Genomic DNA, 14,596 nt, shown 5'->3' with positions numbered 1-14,596 from the left:
CTGAGAATGGAACTCTGTCAGGAGTGTATAAGCTTTAAGGTCTTTGCCTAAAGCACTGTCCTGGCTAGTTTAATTGTACGATAATATTTTGGAAATCTTGCAGCTAGTGCAAGTCCTTAGCCAGACCTGGCGTGCTGCCCTGAATGCAGCATAGGGACTGCGTGACAGGAGATGTGGCCTTGCTAGAAGAAGCATGGGGCAACAGCGTGCAGGTGATAAAGGTGCAAGACTATACACGGGTGCCTTCAGACCTCGCAGAGGATCGACATCAAATCCCACTTCGTAAGTGACGATGTCTCTGTTGTAGGTGCACTTCACGTACCTGAACATGGGAAAAAAGACAAGTCAGGCCCAACCCAGTAGTACCATTTTGAATAGATTTTTAGCTCCTCTCATTGCCTTGCAGTTTTATGGCCAGTGAGGTTCATGTTTATAGACTTTTTCTCCATGAAGGTTATAAATGTTAATGTATTTAATAAACATGGAGATCAGAAAAATGCACCTAGGTTGAAATACAGGACTTAAAACATTAAATAGTGCAAGCTCAGAAGAGCTGGTGGCCAGAGCTGAGAACCCTGTCAAGGTCAGGTCTCTCTCTGTTCCAGTGAACTGTCTTGGTGAAATACTCACAAAATATGTTTATCCCCCAGTCCCCAAAACTTTAAATGGCAGCATGTGAGAATATTCTGGATGTTACACGGTAGTTTTGGGCCATGCAGGCATATGTACTGCTTACCGCAGCCTTGCCGGCAGGAATTTGGTCAATCATAGTAACTCGTGGTAAGCCTGATCCTTACTTCAGACAGCGGTGCTGAAAAAGTTGAGGGTGCCCGTGCTTCCCTGTGAGGAGATAGAGGCAAGTGGTCCAAGAGTGCCCCAGGACAGCACCCTTAAGGGAACTGCACAAATATGTTCCCTGAAAAGCTGTTTAGCCATCAGCCAGATCCTGGCTGGAAATACTGTCCCTGCTCATTGCAGTGGGGTTGGACTAGATGACCTTTAAAAACCCCTTCAAACCAAAACCATTCTATGATTCTAATATTCCTCATTTTCCAGTGAAATTGTTAATAGCTGATTAGAAGCCTCTATGCCAGTTCTGTCCCTGCACTGGTGTTTGTCGTGAGGCTGGGGTTCAGTTGCCCAAGGTAGGTGCCCAGTACCTCCTGAGATGTCCTGGGAGACCTGGGGCATCTGTCCAGGGCTGGCTGGCAGGACTCGGGGGAGACCCGAGACCAGGAGCGGCAGCCTGAGGCCGGACAGGCTATTTTACGGCATCTGAAATGATGGCTTGAACACCTGTGTTCAGGCAACTGAATCCCACCCTGGATAACCCCTTTAAAGGGAAAATGAAAGAAAGTGATGGTGGTGGTGTTGCAACTAATAATATTCAATGTTTATATCATGGTAGGGCCCAAATAATCTGACCAGCGTGAGTTCTTGCGTGCAATGTTCTTCACAGGCTCAGGCTGCCTGCCGTGAGGTTTACAGTAGCAGAAAAAAAAGTGATGCAACAAGAGTGAGAAGATAAAATCAGTCTATTGTTTCAATTTTTGGCTCTGGGTTTGGCCCTGTACATTTGATTTCATGTTAAGACTTCACTAGGCATCTCTAGGTGTCTGCATCATCGTAATCCATGAAGATTTGCTCCGAGTGGTCCAAGCAGCCTCGGGGCTCCTCAGGGGAGGAGAAGTGTCTGCTCTCAGGTGAGCTGAACTGCTCCTGCTGTGCTGACTGTATGGCCCAGGTCTCTGTCGGTGGCAGTGGAAGCTGAACATATAGCTCAGGAGTGTAGCCTACAGCCAGACATCAACAATAACACCCCTTAATCCCAGGCTGAATCCTACCCTAAAATGGCCGTGTCTTTACCTTGAAGCCCAGCCATCACCTCTATTTGGATACTTTTTTTTTGGAAATGACATACTGTTGCAGACAGGAGAAGTTGTTCAAGGGAACTTGAGGCTATAATGTTGAGCACTCCACAGTTAGGAAACACGAGTTCGATTGCCCATATAGTTCTAATGCCACCTCTTTTTGTATAAATATTGAGTTGCAGATTTCAGTTCTTTCACTCTTACTATTTTTTTTTTTCCTGAAGACCTTTGCCTCATCTGGTGCAGAGGGTGGAGACTAGTGAATTAATGATGAGCTGGTGGTGATTTCATCTGAAGTCTGAGCGCCAAGCCTTATTTACTGTGCAGGATTCAAGCCCTACAATGGAAACAGAATGATTAATTTCCTCATGAGCTTCTCTGTGGCAGTCATTACCATGGTTTCTGGGTGCTTCAAAAATACTAACAAGTTTATTTTCACAACATCCCTGTTGAGATGCAGTAATAGGCAAGACTAGAAAGACAGAGTTGTCAAGAGCCTGGAAACTAAGTGCAAGGAGCTGGAATTTGATATAGGAAGAGCCAGTGGATGGACTCAAAGAAAGGAAAGATGTAAACAAACAATAGGCATCAAAGATATTCTTAGCAGATGCACTTTATGTGGGTTAGAGGGTCTTAGAAAAGTGCTGATTACTCTAGGATGGAAGTTGAGGGTCTAAAATAGAGCCTTGTTTGTCAAAACAGGAAGGAAATCACTTAAAGGAGAAATGGGACACAGAAATAATAAGATTTGGAGAGAGGAGGCATGGGCTGTCCCCTTTTTCTGTCCTTCACAGCAAATTCTGCAGCGGCTGGGGGTGTGCTGCCCTTACAGACAGTGGCGAAAGGAGCTGAATTTTCCCTGCCCAGGCGCGAAGGCTTTTAGGTTGGGCCACGCTTCGCCATTGTTTTGAAGGCAGCATTTGTTTGGGAGCCACCTGACACACAGTTATTATCTAGTAAGAAGCTTTGACTTATTGATTACATCTACACACAGAGAAATTGCCACAATTTCACATACAGTGATTCACTGTGACAAAGAAATCCATAATTATTCACCATACAAACTTCACCACATACTAACATGGCTCTTGTCGGCCTGGCTTTTTGGCACCCCTTTTAATCTGTGAATACAACATCACAGAAATAGCCAGTGGAGCAGGCAAAGGTGATTGCTCCCGGGACGATCCGAAGTGCTTGGAGGTGGAGCAACGTGCTGGCTGTTGCTTGGGAGACCCTGGGCTGAGCATAGGAGAGGTTGCCCCTGCCCTGCCCCAGCCTTTCTCGGCGCTCGGCTCTATTTTTGGTCCTGCAGCTGAAGATCATCAGTGATTCATTGTCACACAGCGATTCAGAAAGGGAAAATGCGAAGGTTTGCTGATGAAGAGAGCATCACCGTGAAAGCAGTTGGCTCCCAAATGCGTGCATCTTTTACCCCTGAGAAAGCAGGGGGTGAAGTTTGTGCCTCCTTTCTCCTGAGTTGTTGTGCAAGTTGTGAACAGCCCATGCTTTCCCTCTTACAGCTCCAGAAAACTTTCCTGTAATATTTCAGCTGGAAAGTACTGTTACACATTATAAAGGTGCGACTGTAGCTATTCTGCATTCTCAGGCTTAGTACCATCTGAATTGTAAATATTCTCCCAGCTATCTTCTGAAAGCCAGTGCCAGCCCTGGTATTCCCATTAAAATAACTCAAAGGTTTACATTTACTTTAATGTACGTGTCCAAATGTAGGTTGGGGAATGCCTGGATTTCATTGTAGCTCATAACCAGCTACCTAAACCCTGCAGAATACCAAAGTGGTTGTAAAAGTTTGAAGATGATATGAAGGATTTCTAGCTGTTGTAACTATTGTTAGTTAATTTATTTCCTTTCTGCTGTGAGTCCAAAAGCAAACCTTAACCAAAGAGGGGAAAAAAGTAACCAAATATGAAACACTATTTATATAGTTATGGATAAATCTGGAACACACTTGGGGAATTGGAGCGAATAGCGATCTTTTTAAAGCCTGCTTAACGAAGTGGTTCACAATATCAAGTCCCTTATCTAAGTTGTTAAAGAAGTCTTCAGTCTTTTATCAGAAGCCATGAAAATATTAGTACTTTTACAATGAGCCTAAAAATATGACAAACAAGAATGAATGGTATGATTGCTAACTAATTTCTCTGTGGTTTTGGAGCTGGCTAACAAGACAGATAAAAGCCAAGTACTTAGTAATGATTTGCCATGTCTATTATTATTTTTATTTTTAATCCATAGATAGATTTTGGAGAGCTTTGGAAACAGGCACGCCTGAGTCAGCATTAGGCAAATGTCAGAAAGGACCATGTATGTGGGACATGCTGGCAAATAGCTGTGGCTGGTGGGGAAAAGAAAGCAATCATTTAAACAAATGGGGTAAACCAGAAGTTTTTGATAAGAGGATGATACAGAAGACGAGCAATCATTTTACACATGCAAACCTAGTGGTTGTTACGTGAGGTTTTAAAATTATACTATGTAGAATTTTAAAACTTCATGGGGAGGAAAAGGGATGAGATCCACAGGAGAGCGTCTCCATCGTATTTAACACTACAATACCCAACAATAGAGATCGAATGGCTGCAGTGGGCAGGTTCCCATTCACAAAGTCCGTATGAAACAGCTTGCTTTATTGCAATGGTGGGTCAGTCTGTCTCAAAGTAGCTGATGCTGGCAAAGACGCCAGGTAGATTTTGTGATAAACTTTCACCAGCCTAAAACCAGGCTTCTAGGCTTGGTGGCATCTTGAAGGTTTCAGAATGGCTTCTAACAGATTATCTTAAAATTGAACAATTTCCAAGCTAATAAGGTGAGAAAATTCTGGATTTACTGCTGTTGTCTGAGGTTTCTTTTTTAGCACGAGGAGTAAACAGTAGATTCTGTGACCACTTTTACTTGCACAAATGTAAGTGTATGCTTTTCTCATTGAATTGTAAGTCAGGAAGAGGTTAATGCATCATCTAAATCAGACAGTTTCTCAGCTCTACAGACAATCTTGTATTCTACCGTGTTTTGGTGGCTGAGGAGATGGGAAGAGGGAGAGGAAACTGGGGTGAGGAAGGAAATGATAAATAAAATACTTAATATTCAGGTAAACGTGTTTATAAAATCATAATTTGTACAGCCCTGATTACTAACATCGATGATTAAATTTCACTGATACCAAAACACGGCTGAAACAACTCCGAGGAGACACAAGTCGTTTATTTTGGCTTGAGTAGTTCCCTGCAGCCTGCTAGATGCTGCTCTCTGGGGCAGCCTTTCCGTATGCACCGTGCCGCTCAGCAAGGCAAAAAATGTTGAAGCAGAACGAGTCGTCCTGCAGCATTTCTGCTTACAAATCTTACTAAACTTCCCTGTTTCCATCCAGGTTCAAGACAGATGGATGCTTCAAAGTAAAAATATTTTGAGGAAAATGAGTTCGAGGCAGCCCTGGCCTGAGCAGCAGCCTCACACCGTGCCCCTAATCTGATTCCCTGCTGCTGGGAGGTGCCAGGGCCAGTTATTAATTGCACATCCCCAAACTTATGTGCTGGGGTTAAAATGACAACTTAGGTGTCAATCACCCTGATTTTGATCTGGTATAACAACGCCCCAAATAAGGAAAGGCCCAACAAAGTCCCCATTTAGCTGGTTTTTCATTCTCGCTCTGTGTGTAATCTCTGTCAAACAGAAGTGCCTTTTTTAACTGTAATCTAAGTCTATTTGCCTCCGTACCGGAGTTGAGGGTAGCTCATGTCATCAGGCCACTGCAAACATAAGCAAACGAAGCTTTGTTAGGTAAGTAAATATTTTTTCTCTTTGACATGTGAATGAAATGAAATAGATATGAGTGATTGACTGACACCAGAGATGTCAGACCCCTCGGATGCCCCCCCTCTGGCCTCGTTTAGTCAGCATTTTGTTCCATATGTATTCAAAATATCATTAGTTTTTGTTTATCAAGAACTCTAAATGAGAGAACGATGTTTGTAATTTAAAGTGTTGATCCTTCCGCTCCTTTAACCTCCCCATCCTAAGCAGGGTGTAGTCAGCCAGTTTAACGTTCAAGCCAAGTGAATCATGCCATGAGCTTTCAGTGACACAATTACATCATCTAACGCAGATATACCATGTTTCTAAAACATCTAGTGCTCCCTACTTGGTACTTCATCTCTTAGCAGCCATATATGAGGAAGCAGAAGTAAATCATCCACTTTGCATTCAGCAAAACATCTTTGCGGAGGACTGAAGTTGAGCTCCTACCTTATTTGCCTTCGGTGTGCTTCTGCAGTTCAACCTCCTCCTGGTCGTTCTGATGAATCTCCAGCGGAGCCGGCTGCTCCCGCACGCGATGATGTGCACCCTCCTGTTCGTGCAGTCTGCCATCTCACTAGGAGAGGATCCAGCAATGAACGTTTCGACCATAAATATTCCTGTTTCTTTTCCTGGGGAAAAATGAAAGAGACTCTGAAGAGATCTTCTGGAAGAAGCTGCAAAAAAGACTCTGACATCTTTCTTCAAGGGGTTGCCCATGCGGCACTGTTGTTGATTTTAGTTATGTATTGTTACTAGAAGAGAGACGTGAGATGTCCCATCCAGTCTTGCTGTATTTATACATCAGGGAAACGTACATAATTCTGTTGTTCGTGCCCCTTTCTTCTCCTTTTGCAGAATCCTCGTTGGTGATCGATAGCTCTCAGCTACAGGGAAGGTCCCCGTTGCGTCCTGAATCATTCCTCTGCAGACACTTCTTCTGTGCTTGCCTTGATGGATACGTGGTGGTAGTGCAGTATTGCCGGCATGCTCGGATGACTCCTGGATCCCCCCGTGGTCACAAATCTGCCTCCTTAGTTTCTCTAGTTTCCAGTTCCTGACCACCCACTCTTCCTTTTTGTGGTGTCTGGACGTAGCTGTCCGAGCGTACGTGCTTTCTGGAGATGCTATGTTGAGCTGAAACAAACGCCTCCAAGCTTCGCTGTGTGTCACCAACTCCGCCACCTCTTCTGTGTTCTGGCGGAGAGGAAACCCGGACCCTTCTTTCTTCCTCCGTGTCGGCTACTTACTGTGGAGCCCTATTTAAATAGAAAGACTTGCACGTTCTTCAGAATTCCCTCTCCATCCCCTTGCTTAGAGGTTTCCTCACAGCCACGGGGTGGCTGTGGTGGGGTTGGGCAGCACGGGACATCCCTCCGCCGGATTCCCCTGCCGCTGCATGGGGCATCTGCCTGCCGCTCTGCCCTGGCAGGGCCATCCACAGTGGAGAACCTGTCCCTTAATTATCACATCTGCACGGACAACCCCTCTGTCGGCAACCTGTCCTTCATCTGACCTTCGGCACTCGCCTCTGTGGTGACAGCACGTCTTCCCATTGTTTTCGTAGAAACACGACGCGCCTGCGCGGTGTCGGCAGTGTGGCAGTAATTTAGCAATTTGTAGATGACTGATTGGCTAAAGTGGGAAACAGCTCATGCAAGCAGCAGAAATTCTGAAAAATGTAGTCAATTTTTGATTTAGGATTGTTGAACAGCTCTTAAACCTCAATCGTATACACGTTGACAACAAATATGCCGCACGCCAAAAATGCTGTTGGATCAAAAGCCACAAAATAATGATTCCAATGTACTCGACAATCCCAAACCTGCCCCTTTGGCAACAGCACGGGAAAATGAGTAAGAGTTTGTAATCCTATCTGCACCCGATCCAGGAATTCTTCAGGGACTCTTGCGTTGCATTAAGAAAAAATACAGGGTTAATCTCAGAGATTAATACTATTATAGCGAGAGTTTTTATTGAATTTGTCACAAGAACGCACTATTAAATTTTTCTAAAAAATTATAGACAACTATTAATACATTATACTTTCCCATGGTTTTAAAATTGTACATGTAACATACCGTCTGTTCTTTTTTGTTTAATATTCTACCACTATTTAAGTTAAAAACGATCTTCCAGCCACCCGCCAAGCTTTAAGTGCTGGGGAAAGACAACATAAAGACAATCTACTAATTTGGCAAATGTATTTGAATGGACTTGAAGATGAGGCCCTCCTCTGCTGCCAAGTGCTTTGGAGGTGCTTTACACACAGCCACGGGAGGGCAGTGGATGACTTGTATATGTGGTTTCTTTCTAGTTTTTATCTGTTTTTTAATCGTTTCGTTTCCCTTCCACCAAGCTCCTATCTTGTCAAGAAATAAAAATTTGACGCTGATGCGAGAAAGGGGATTTGATTTTCATTTCCCTCTGCGGGTTTGGCACATTTTCTTCACATTCTTGTTAGTTCAGCTTATCATCAGTGTGTGGAGAGCATGTGATACCGTCCCTGGTACTGCACGCAGGGCAAGAGGGGAGCGGGGGAAACGTGTTTGTACAACTCCTGTGTTTACACAACTTTCAAGGTCAGGACTTCCTTCCAAGAAAAAAATAACAGGGAGCCCACAGACAGTTTAATGGCTATCTGCGGTGCTCACAAGTTGTCCTAGATGCACTCCGAATTATTCCTTCTTCATTGAAAGACCTGACCCACGTTCAGCACAGGTTTCGGTCAACAAGCAGTTTAATGACAAAATTATAGCTCTAGACCCTCCTGTGGTTTGCTAATGGCCTGGCGTATCTTCTTGCCTTAAGTTTTTGCTAAGCTAGCAAAGGGTAAAAGTTGTAATTATAATCAGAATAAAACATTTTTGGTAAAAAAGAAAAATGAAAACAGGTCTCATCGTGATTGGTGTTGGTGGCCAGAGGGTCTCTGTGATGGACAAAAGACAACTAAAAATGTCAGGACAAGCTCTCCAGACAGACCCTGTACCCCGATCAAAGGTATAGAAGTTGGCAAATACTCAGGATCAGAGGAAGTCCGGCCTAGCAGCAAGCAGAAACAGCCACACACCGTCTCGACAAATGCTCCATAGAGACTGAATAACAGTTTTACAGTTCACAGCAGAAGTGATGTTTGAAACATTTGGAAGCAAGTTAGGGAGAACAAAGGCTGTTTCTGTGGCACACTGAGTGCGGGGAGGAGAGGAGAGCATCCGCAGCCTGCCAAGGCGGTATGAAATATATGCCTGTGTCTCAATATGCCAGAAGCTTCTGGGCTTTATTCCCAGAACTCCCACTGGCGTGTATGACCTTGTGCTAGTCACCCACGCTTGCCATGCCTCAGTTTCCCTATTGCAAAGTGGGGACAAAAGTACCTCCGAATGGCTGTCAAAGAGCTGATTTTGTAACTTTTTGATGCCAGGGAGAGGGTGCCTATTTGTATTTGAGTAGTACCACCTCTCGAGCATTTTGGAGCTTTTTGATATTTGCAGTAGAGTAGCCAGTCTTTGTGTTGAAGCATTGCAGAAAAAGAAAGTCGCAGCAGAGGCAAAACTCACATTTCCCCAAGTGTGAGCTCCATCAGCTAATTATAGCAGAACATCCCCTAGTAGCTGACAAGGTAGGAGCTATGCAACTTGTGCCAGAGTAGTTTTGACTCCATGTAACAGACAGCGTATAGCTATACTGGCCAGATGCATACCAGTAGGTTATTGACCCGTCATTTCAGCTGCCAGGTTGGCTGGTCACCAGTTCCTGATGCAAGGTTCAGCGTGCCGACGCTGACAGGAGAGGACGCTCGGATGGCACTGGAAAAGCAAAAGGAGCCTGACCCTTAACCGTGAAGGCCAGATGAGAAACCACAGGGTGACGGATGAAAATCTCTATTTGGCCAGCCTGATGCTTGCTGGGTCAGACTCCACATGCCCACTGTGAATGGATTGGACTCGCTGTGTAGGTACATATGTGATTTATCTCTCAGTGGTTTTACATGGATTTACAAATCTGGCTTATTTTGCATGGGACTACATGATCTGCCTTGGGTTGCAACACATTTCTTTCAGCTGAAGGCTTGGATTACAGTACATCCAAAATTGCATGTAAATTCAAGAAACAGGATTTCTCCGTACTTGCTTTCACTATTTCTCCATTGCTTTCACTATTCACTTATATCAAATGGAGCCGCCAGGCTCGTACCCAGCAGTGGTCTGTGTGCGCAAACCCACACACAGCCCACCAGTAACTGATTTTTGGGGGACGCAGGAAGAGCATTTCTGTTAGTAGATTCTGTTCCCTTTTCTGATTGGTTTCCTCAATAGTCAGGGCAATAAGTTTGTTGACAGAAACATCTCCTGATAAAGTAGGTTCTAAATTACTTTTGTATCACAACAGGAAGGAATTCAGAAACTGTATCTGCAGAGATGCTTGTTCATGTTACCTCCTGTGAACAGTGAGTGCAGCATGGGGGTGGTGACCATTTCAACCGTTTCAAATATTGAATATCGCATACTGTCAGCTGGCTCCTTGTGACCTACCTACCAATAAGTAGACATTTCCTTTTTTTTTTTTTTTTTTTTTTTAATATACATTTACTCTGTGGAGCTTTCCCCAGCATCTCAACAACCAGTTTTAAAAACTCAGCTCTTTGCTGTGAGGTCTTGGCAGCCCACTTGGCCTCCAAGATCTCTATTTATAATGTGGGAACAATACTCTCTCATTTTTTTCCTCTTCTGAGGAAAATTGCACTGGAAACTGTGAGTTTCCCATGTCCTGAGATAAAGAGAGACGTATGAATGCCTACGGTAGATATTGTTTACTTTTTCATACTGAGTGCTGTTATCTTGGGAGCAATGTGTAAGCACGTAGAGAAATGGTGCTGTGTAGAAGGCTGGAGACCTGCCGTGGTGCGTAAAGGTCCTACCTGGAACATACCTGCAGAGTACCCACTGAAGGAGTACTGAAGTTTCTCCTGTAAGAAACAGTTCTTGCTGCATGGAAAGGGAATTATTGCCTATGGCTGGTAGGCCTGTGTCAAGTGAAGATGGAGGGAAGTAGTACATAGAAATGACATGTTGTTTCCAGAGCAGAATGTTAATTTTGGCTTGCTATCCCAATTCATAATGACTTTTAACCTTTTTCTATTTGAGCATTACCTGTAAATTATTCAATTACACCCCAGATCTTCTCAACTGAGTTAGGACGGTCACTTGGATTGTGAGAGACGATACTTCAAATTTCTTCTGTAATTCAAACCGGATCCAAACTCAAGTGTTTTCCACTGGACTGCTGTCTGGTCTGTAGTGACGTGTTCCCAGTTTCTTCTGCTGAAGCTGTTCTGCTTTGCAGAAGTGCTCTGTGGGTCCATAAACACGTTCGAGGCAGGGATGTGCTCTCCACAGTCCCCAGTACAACAGCTGTAGGTTTAGGAAGAGGACAAAGAAAATGGATTGCATGTTCATGTTCGGCCTCATCTGCCCTCCCAAAACAGCATCCCCTCACTGCCATTCTCTGAGAGACAATGAGGGCCCAGGCAGACCACCGGAGCTTTAGGGCACTGCTCTGAACAGTGGAGGGTTTCGGTTCAGCTCTGTGCTCTCACAGAAGCACAGCCCTCCCCGTATCAATACACCCCACCCTTCACCAGTGCCTTCAGCACCAGGGCACAAAGTCCTCCCTATCACGACCTGCCCCTTCGCGGGAGATATTTTTTGATGATGACTTCCCCCCAGTGATCTAGTCTTTACCAAAAATGACCCCAACTGCAGCCTAATTCACTGGAAATGCTGAAAAAATGTTAATCTGAGTCAACACGAAGGAACATTTTGGTTCTGAGAGCTGTTCCTGTTGCCTGTGGAGATGAAAGCCAAATGCTTCTTGCAGGCTATGCAGTGGAAGTGAGCGGTGGAAGGGGAGAGAGGGACGTGAGGGTACCAAGATCAGCTAGTCTACACTAAAAAAGTTTTGAGACAAGTCTGATTTTGTTGCTGTTGTTATTTTTAAGCCACTAAATAAACAAGAAATATTAATGACATCAGTAATCCCTCCTGGACATATGCCTGGTCATTAACTTCTCTTATTTTCCTAAGCAAAGGCAACAGCATCACATTGTGTTGATGTTTTTTCAAGAAAATATCACTAGCAAATAATCCTCTTAAGGAAGTGCAAGTGGCTGGAGGCAGTGCTTGGGGCTAAAAAACACAAAGTGGACTCAAACCAAAACAACTGCTACCTTCCATGCTACTCTGCTGCTGGGCCACCATCAGAATACTAATACAAGGAGGTCTGGTTAGCCAGGCACTGGCTCACAAAACAAAAGGTTTTGACCCCTTTTGACTGAAAAGAGCTCTGTTTGATCAGTGAACACTGTCATATCTTATAAAGGGTAGAGGATAAATCAGGTGCCAGGTAATTATAGTGTCAAAACAGTAGTTCAAGTCCATCCCTGCTGCATGCCAATGGAATTCTGATACATTTGACCAAATTTATTCGGTACTTTTACCTGCTATGTCAGCCCTGGTTCAACTTCCAACAAAAGTGGTGCTAGCTGATTTCCAGTGGTTCTTCAAAAGTTTTTTTTGAGGTGTTCCCAAACTTGATTGCTCTACATAAGCCCAATTTTAATGGAGCAAATTTATAAGGCCAATGAAAACTATGTGCTTAGTTGCTTTGCAGTCTCTTTGTCTTCACATCTGAAGAGGGTTCTGAGGACAATCCTTGTGCAGAAATAGTCCTTGCTGACTATTACAACTTTCTGAACAGTCACAGATGTATCTCAAGAGCCTGATGATAAGCTTTAGAGGTGAAAGCTGCAAAGGAAGAGTAGAAGGAATAAGGTTTTCTATTACCTTGAATTGGTAGTCATCACCAAGTCCATTTCAAGTGAAGACTGCTTTTAACCTTCTTGTTTTTAAACAGTTTTGTTTATGCTCCCTGGTACTTAAGCACTGCTGTTTGCTGGAGACAGGTCAGAGCTCCAGGCAAAGTTCTTTAATTCTGGTACTGGGGGCTCTCTTAAATTTTCATTTAGATTATTTGGGCAGTCTCAGGCTCCTCTGGGCTGTTTGCTCAGATGTGGTATCTAAAAGCTACCCTCATTACCTGGTTTTTTCCTCCCCTTTTCAACATTCCTTTTGATTCTAAATTGAAAACCATCCTCATCCTCTAGAACATCTGATTCTGCTCTGTCAGATTCATTTCTTACTATGTAGTCAGTCCTGGGGCTTCTTCACAGCATCCATTAATTTTGGTTCAAAAGAATGAAACTTTGGTGAGCTCCGTGTTTGTGCTGTCTAGCCTGAAAAAGCTGCCTCACCTTTATGTTTTTTTTTTTTCTTATTGTGGTGGGTTGACCCTGGCTGGATGCCAGGTGCCCACCAAAGCTGCTCTATCACTCCCCTCCTCAGATGGACAGGGGAGAGAAAAATACCACAAAATGCTCGTGGGTTGAGATAAGGACAGGGAGAGATCACTCACCAATTACGGTCACTGGCAAAACAGACTTGACTTGGGGAAAAATTAGTTTAATTTATTACCAATCAGATCAGAGTAATGAGAAATAACAGCAAATCTGAAAACACCTTACTCCCACCCCTCCCTTCTTCCCAGACACAGCTTCCCTCCCAAATACTCTACATCCTCCCCTGGGGAATGGGCGCTACAATCAGTTCATCACACGTTGTCTCTGTCGCTACTTCCCCCTCAGGGCAGGACTCATCACACTCTTCCCCTGCTCTAGCGTGGGGTCCCTCCCATGGGACACAGTCCTCCGCAAACTTCTCCAGTGTGAGTCCTTCCCACGTCCTGCCAGAAAACCTGCTCCAGCGCGGGCTTCCCACGGGGTCACAGCCTCCTTCGGGCATCCTCCTGCTCTGGCGTGGGGTCCTCCAGGGGCTGCAGGTGGGCATCTTCTCCCCCGTGGAGCTCCCTGGGCTACAGGGACACAGCCTGCCTCACCATGGTCTTCATCCCCACGGGCTGCAGGGGAATCTCTGCTCCGGCGCCTGGAGCATCTCCTGCCCTCCTTCTGCACTCACCTGGGGGGCTGCAGGGCTGGTTCCTCTCACATGTTCTCACTTCTCTCTTCAGCTGCAGGTTCTGTGTCCACAGCAACTTTTCCCCCTTCTTAAACCTGTTCTCCCAGAGGCACTACCACCGTCACTGATGGGCTCGCCCTTGGCCAGTGGCAGGTCCGTCTTGGAGCTGGCTGGCATTGGCTCATGTCGGACATGTTGGACATGTAGTCATGTTGGTCATCTTCTAGCAGCTTCTCACAGAAGCCACCCCTGTAGACCCCCTGCTACCAAAACCTTGCCACACTGCCCAATACACTTTTCAAAATGCACCCTTCCTAAAATGCTCTCCACTCCTCAGGAAGATGGGCATGTGACACATGTAATTCTAGGAAAGGGGACAAAGACTTCTGTAAGTGTAGTTTAAAGAGCACTTAAATTTTTTCTAGTGATCTTTATGAGCCTGTTTGCCATTGTTTTCACGCTAATGGATTTCAGTGAACCTTTTTTCCACTTTCTCCAGTGCAGGGGAACTAAATTCTCTAGGAAGTTTGTAAACTTATTTGTTCAGTTAGCCCTTCCTCAAACCAGGGGGGTATTGGGGTCAGGTGAGCTGCTGGGAGCCTAGAGCACAGCTGCGGCAATGTGCAGGAGATGTGGCAGGAGTGGGTGGTGGAAGGGACTACTGCCTGCAGGGCCTCTATGATGTGTCTTTTGCAGAAGTTGGGGAGTGAGTAGTGAGCAAAACAGAAAACTGCAGTAAGAAAAAGGGCAGCACCCCTGGAGAATTAGATTTCACCATAGACAGAGTTTCTTGATGGTCATAGAATCACAGAATGGTTTGGGTTGGAAGGGACCTCAAAGATCATCTAGTTCCAACCCTCCTGCCATGGGCAGAGACACCTT

The sequence above is a fragment of the Accipiter gentilis genome, chromosome 15 (genome assembly GCF_929443795.1).
Source record: "Accipiter gentilis chromosome 15, bAccGen1.1, whole genome shotgun sequence".
Lineage (NCBI taxonomy): Eukaryota > Metazoa > Chordata > Aves > Accipitriformes > Accipitridae > Astur > Astur gentilis.
The sequence above is the reverse complement of the archived record's forward strand: the minus strand, read 5'-3'. Positions refer to the sequence as shown.